The 7,404-nt window shown below is 33.1% G+C and overlaps 1 pseudogene; it reads right to left on the bottom strand.

Moving 5' to 3' along the window:
• Nucleotides 1–659: 659 nt before the first annotated feature.
• LOC113087733 (INO80 complex subunit B-like) lies at nucleotides 660–2,945 on the bottom strand (annotated as a pseudogene).
• Nucleotides 2,946–7,404: the final 4,459 nt, after the last annotated feature.

Raw genomic sequence — 7,404 nt, 5'->3', positions numbered from 1 at the left:
CTCTTAAGTCTGGGTAGTTATACAGAGAAATATATCAATTCAAAGTGGTTTTATTAACTATTTACACATTCATTATCATGATTCCTGAATTTCTTTGTAAATATTTTGCGATTCTTAATTGTCACAATGAACTGAATTAAAAAAAAAATCTAAAAACTTTATGGTAAGTTAAATTTGTTAATACAGTATGCATTAACTAATGATAATAAATTAAACCATACTTTCATAAATTCGGTTTAGTTTTGGTGTAGAATGACCCTTTATGTGGCTTCAAATGCATAAATAAAGCCAGATTTACAGATTTTATTTCAGATTCTCACACTAATAAAACTGTGCTTTTAAGTTTTAATGATAGTGAGCTTCATTCATCAAACACAAGCAGAATGAATGTGTTATAAAACATTAGTACACACAAATTCAGTGCAACAACTTGAGTTCTTTACAGAATGATTTATAAATATATTTGTCATTATGCTGTTACTCTCAGTTCAAAGTTATTCTGTATTGAGGCGTACCGTAAAATGTTACAGCTTGTGATTCATGAATTGCACACAATAAAGTTCAGCATGATTTTACACTGATTAATCGAATAATTTTGTGTCTGCTGTTCAACATAATTGTAAGGACCTACTAAACACACACCGTTGACAGACGGTGCTTTAAGTGACTTCCTGCACCAGCGTCAGGTTCTTCCTGTAGTACTCCGGACTGCACAGCGGCGTCCCGGTCCTGGAGCAGGAGTATCTTCATGTTGGAGCATCTGGACACGCCGCAACTCGGGGGCGCAGGAGGAGGCTCTGCCGGGGCAGTGGGCGTTGGGACGGGGATCCCGGCGGGGAACAAGATGCCTGCGCTCTGAGCGTTACTGCTGTACCTCACCTCGGGCAGCTGCGCCTGCTTGGACTTGTGCTCCTTCATGCTCTTGATCTTGGCCTTGCTGGTCTTGGTCAGTCTCTCAGGTTTCTTGGCGGCCTGTAGGCGTCTCTTGCGGGCACGCTTCTTGCTTTCGGCCATCAGCTCCTTCTCCTTGTATACCATGGGCATCTCCAATTTATTTGATAAATAAATATGGTAACTGTTGTAAAAAAAATTATATTATTGGAATTTAAAATAACTGTTTTCTATGCGAATATATTGTAAAATGTAATGTATTCCTCTGATGAAATCCAGTCTTCAGTGTCACATATCATTCTAATATGCTGATTTGTTGCTCCAATAAATATTTCTGTTGTGTATATTTTTTTTTTAATAAAACTGAATATATTCAGTTGTGCTGGTTCATATTTTGGTGAAAACTGAGATGCATTTTATTTCAGGATTCTTTAAAAAATAGAACGTTCTAAAGAACAACATTTATTCCAAATAGAAGTGTCTTGTAATTAGAAATAACACTAACTGAAAAAATATTTTTTAAATCTAATATTTTGTTCTATTATTTAACTTTTATTATTTCTCCTTTTAGTTACCAATAATAACCCTTGTCGGGTTAAGGTAAGGTTTGCGTATCTTCACAACACTGTCTCATTTAAAAAAAATATTTTTTGTTCTTTTCATTAGGTTGAATGAAAGTTGATTGTGTGGGTGTTTTATATGACACCTGTCTTGCTGTGAGCAGAGACTCATCCATCTCTTCCTTCAGCTCTCTATTATCGTCCAGCTGTCCTTTCTCCAGCACATCCAGCCATCGCTGCTCCTCATTCAGCAGCGAGTCCATGTCCATCACAGGAGACGAGTCTATGTAACTGTCTTCATCTAGTATTACCAACAAAAACACACTCATGCATATTAAAACTGGCTGCAAGTCACTGAATTAAAATAAATAAATACATTTCAAGTGGTTCAGTCACCCAGCCAGGTTCAGTACTGTTCTATAGGAACTTCCCCTAATGGCTCGTCATCACCAGAGTCATCATCATCATCACTTTCTACGTTCAGAGGTGAAACTGAGCACAGAGATTCCCAGATCACCGTGAATGTGGGCCCACCGAAACAAGAAGAACATTCATTTATTAAAGGTGACTCACACTCAACATCTAACTACTGGGGTGCCTCAGGGCTCAGTTCTTGGACCACTTCTTTTCTCTGTTTACATGGCATCACTAGGTTCTGTCATTCAGAAACATGGCTTTTCATGTCACTGCTATGCTGATGACACTCATCTCTACCTCTACTTTTCTACTTACTGTGGTAAATTATATGTTCATGTAATACTTGAGTTCTTCAGTTTAAATCAGATGTTATTGCGCTATGAAAAATCACCTGTCTGGATTGCATACATCAAAACCTAATATAAATAGCCAACATACAGTATACAAATCAGCTCTTTCTGGGTTCGAACATCCAAATGTTTGGTCACTAGCCCAGATCTTTATGCCTCATCAATAATTAACTCAAAAATATATTTGTAATTTTTTTGGGTGATCTATTGATTTAATGCTGATCTTGCTGGTTAAATAAAGGTTAAATACAGACTTAAAATCATAATAGTTTAATAGCTATGATACTGTTTTTGAAATCAAATCTTTGCACTGCTTTGACAAGAAACACTGGCATCTAACAGTTACTCTTAAAAAAAAAACCATATACATAAACACAAATAGGAAATAAATCAGTTATTAAATAAGCATGTGTCCTAAACTCCTGAAACACTGGTGTCTCATATTTTAGTCAATACAGTTTATGGAAAGAAGTCAATTAAATTTGTGTGTGTAAAATTATTCAGATGTTAACCCCCTTTTAATAGTTAACCTTTGCATAAGTAACTGCAATTTAACCACACATTATTTCTTATTAACTTTAACTGATTCAATTTATTTTATTATATGCAACTAGTTACTTCCCAAAACTGCACATTGTTAATTAGAAGCAGAAAAAAAAAGACAAAAAAAAAACGGAATAAATGAAGTCAGTCATGGTTAACATAAGGTCATTACCTTACCGTGCATGTTAAGAAATGCGTTTTTATTACTCAAAGAGACACGTGGGTGAAGAAAAACTCGATTCTAACACTCTCTCCTCTATAAATGAGACTTACCAGCTATACATATGAGGTCATGTCTTTGCGTTTCCCCCTGGAGAAATAAATGAGTCTGGCCTTAATTAATCATCACAATAATCATGCTGAATACATTTTCTCCAACAGCAGATCAGATCAGATGAATGCAAACGTGTTAATTTATGTGCAAACTGCCCGCTTACTGAATGAAAGCGTTCTGTTTATAAACAAAACCTGTATGAACTAAACCTGTGAAAGAATAATACCTTCGGTAATAAAACGAAATATCAACTATGACACGTTCGTGTTGCATGTCACAACGGAGCTGTTCGTTTTTATGAATAAATTATCTTTCTTTCTGAAATACTGTTTGTATTTTGTTATATATTTGTTATATATTCAATACATTTAAAATATAATTATAATTTAGTAGCTGCAAACCTCACAAAACAAGTTTTTGCTAGCTGTAAATGACGTGTTATGTTGTGGCGATGGCGAGGTCATGTGTTGCCTGTTACTTTTCTCAGCGTAGCTCAGGTTTGGCCAATCACAATAGTTTCGTTTGCATCACTAGTACGCATCTGCAATTAATAAACGTGAACGTTCGTTTTCAGCGAATATAAATCTCCAGAAAGAACGAATAGTGACTATAGTTCAGTGTAAGATTCGCCTTCTGAAGCGGAAAATTGAACAACTATTTACGTTTCTCTCGAAGAAAGAAAACTACATTCTACAGAATGCATTGCGGGAGACGGTCATCACCCCCCCCCCCCCCCCCCTTTTTTTTTTTACCTTGCATAATCAAAAACTTTGATTCTGTTACACAACTAATCAATTCTATTTGGTTTGTTAAAATATATGCGCTAAATTTTAAATTTATTTATTTTATTTATTTATTTTTGTCTATAGGAAAAAATATTTAATGTCATATTTAGAAAATAATGAGCTCAGCTCCTTTGTAAAAAGCTCATGTAGAATACCATAGTCAATAAAGGGCTCAGTATTTAAGTTTGCACAAAAACAAATATATATAGGCTATTCTATATTTTTTCTATTATCATCATAAATACTATTTAAAAACCCATTAGGATTGCTTCTAAATTATGATAGAAACTCAGTTTACATTTATTTTGTGGAATTTTATAACAAACATTTTAATACAGGTGCACAAAAATTAAAATAACTTTTCTTTTATTATCTGTCGGTGAATCTCTAATGTACATCGTGATCAGACTTTGTTGTTTATCCACCTTTTTCCTACGCCTCGTGACACTTTGCTCAAATCTATAGCAGTAACTAATGCTTACATTAGCAAAAGGTTCGCTCTATGAACGCAATAATGAGCATTTGTACAATGAGTTGACATTATTTTACTCACCCTTCAACCATCGATCATGAAAAGGAAATGTAAAAGTGTAAAAGATTAACAAATTGCTTTAAACATACCATAAATAACTCTTAAAGATCCCTCTTCTGTCCGCAGTAATAGCCTATTAGTGTTAAATATCATTACAGTAATATACCAGTATGTCTGTATTTCGTAACAAGTACATTTTACAGCATCTTGATGTTACAAGCGATATGCATATTGAATTATGTGGCACCAAATCGAATGGTAATTTTCCTCTTCACTCTGATCACCAAATTTTTTAGATGCTGGTCCATTCTCTCTCTCTCTCTCTCTCTCTCTCTCTCTCTCTCTCTCTCTCTACCCATTACATGTAAACATTACCAGCTCTTTCATCAACAGCTGGGCTGTAACCTCATTAACGTGATCCCTGTAGACCTGAGGAAGCTCCTGGAGCGCTGGGACCCTGTACAACATCCCAAACTGAGGCAACCCCACTGGAGCGTCCATGACCTGAGAGAGGAAACAGGACGTCTGTGAGGTGAGCAGAGTTCATTCCTCAGTGCACACATACAAACACCTCAACATCTTTCTCAGTAAATATGTTTCTAAAGGTGCTGTTGACTTGAAAATTTCACCAGATGTCGGTGACAATTCAAGTTATTCATACATACAAAGAAAACTAAAGAAATAAGTTCAGAAATTAAGTTATGTGTAAAACAATAATGGAATGACGCAGAGAAATTACTGAACTAGTGAAATGTATTTAATACACCCACAGGACCCACAGTTTACTTCCTTTTTGTATAATTTGTATAATATTATACTTAAAGGTAATATATTTAATGTATTTTAATGATTAGAATGATGAATAATGCATTAAGAATAATACAAGAATGATGATTAAAATAAATGTAAAATTAAATATAAAAATGTTCCTTGTCAGCTAAATGAAATAATTCATTTGAAGTTTACATGCTAAAATTTTTTCAACTTAAATTAAAAATTAACTAAAGCTATAGCAGACGTTTCAGGAAAATCTGCAAAATATATATATATATAAATTCCCCCCAAATGAATAAAGATTACAAAAGTATGTAGCATATCACTTAAAAAATTATACTGGAAATCCTAAAATAATTTGTATTCGCCTGTATTATACTTTTATGTAAACAATACTTAACTAAAATGAAAAAAATATCAAATAAATCTAATTCAGAATATGAATATATTTAGTGTACTAGTATAGAAATAATACTAAGACGAAACAAACTGAAAATGTTTAACTAAAATATAATTCAAAATGTCAGTATTATGCTGGGTGTATAAATAATACTAAAAGAAAACTAAAAATATTAACATAAAAACTAATTTAGAATATCAAGATATACTAGTATATACATAAATAAAACTGAACTTATAACAAAAGCTGAAAATATTTAGCTAAAAGTTATTTCATAATATTTATATATACACTATTGACTGAACTGAACTGAATTAAAATGACAGCTGAAAAAAAAAAAATTATCTGCAAGTATATAAAATCAATACCAATACAAAAAAAGTATTAATATAATCTAGTACTATTCTACTATGTTCTTTTTCTATAAAATTATTTTTAAGTGTTAAAAAAAATGTAAAATAAAAAAGACAACTATCAAAGTTTGTAGTTAAGTTTTTTCTCAACCAATGGCATGAGTCCGTTTGTTTTTCCGACCAATAGCAGACAGCCAGTGTTGAATGTGCTTACTATTGTGTTTTTAATTTGCAGCTTGCCAGGAAATATGATTTGCTTATCATTGAGGACGACCCGTATTACTTCCTACAGTTGTAGAAAGTAAGTAGCTCTGATTTATCTCTCTGTTTGTATTGTGTGATAGATTAGCATTCACTGACCTCTCTGATAGCCTCTCTATTGCTGCTGTGATAAGATAACACTCAGTATAAAGAAATCAAGTCAATCCTCCGCTCTCTACTTCTGTTGCTCTGCTGATATCCAGTCCTATAATATATTGCACCATTAATCATTCATATATATATATGCAGGAGCAGGAGTGGATTCATGAGAGCAGGAGGTGTGTTTGTACCGTTCGTGCGTTTGGGACGAATCTGAACTGTTAATTATTCTCACAGTGTGAATCTCAGGAGAAGAGATGCAGCGAGAAAAACAAGCGTGAGATTCAAAGGTGCTTTAACAGCCACGAGACTGGATCTGTTTCAGCTGCGCCGGGATGGTCTGACAAATAATTAGTCATTAATTCATGTTTAATCAATATCAAATGATAATAAATATTTATTTTAAAGATAATTCTTTATATATTAGTATTAATAAAGCATCTTTATCTAAACAGTAGATGTATTTTATATATTAAATAATGTATACCATATTTTTTCCTGTTTTATTTTCTTGCTGTGGTGGGATGACTAGCAAAATAGTCCTTAAGATTAAAAATTAATTAAATACTGTTGGAGTGTTTGTATAAATGACACTGTGCACCTTCTATATGTTCATATTTAAATGCTGCTTGTGATGGGCTTTAGTTCATCATGTGATTTTCTCATCAACACTGGTTATCAGTGTATTACAAAGATACAAAACAGATTTCAGTACTTCAGTAGGTTGATAAATTAACATTATATTAGTTAATGAGATTACAGTATTTAACTGTATATTCAAGTTAAAACTTTGAAACCTAAAATGTTGCTACCGTATTTTTTACGGTAAAATTCCAGCAACCACAGCTGATGTTTTTTTTTTTTTTTTTTTTTTACTGTGTATGTTTATACATAAATGTATAAAGTGCATTGTTTTTCTTTTGTTTTTATCATTTCTATACCATATCTGATATATTGTGATCTGAAAAATACAGGCAAACATATAATGTTTATGAATCTAAAGCCCAAATAGAATAAGGAAGCCTGTTGTTAGTCATATTGTGTAATGACACGCCGAGTCTGTTTGTTTCTCCTCTCTCTGTGTGTTTTCAGCTCATGGTTTCTCAGCTGCTTCATAGCTGGGGTCCAGAGGGTCTTCTCAAGCACATTGAAGATTTGTGATTTT

This window comes from Carassius auratus, unplaced genomic scaffold (genome assembly GCF_003368295.1).
Source record: "Carassius auratus strain Wakin unplaced genomic scaffold, ASM336829v1 scaf_tig00045262, whole genome shotgun sequence".
Lineage (NCBI taxonomy): Eukaryota > Metazoa > Chordata > Actinopteri > Cypriniformes > Cyprinidae > Carassius > Carassius auratus.
Note: the sequence above shows the minus strand (reverse complement) of the source record. Positions and strands in the feature narration are given on the sequence as shown.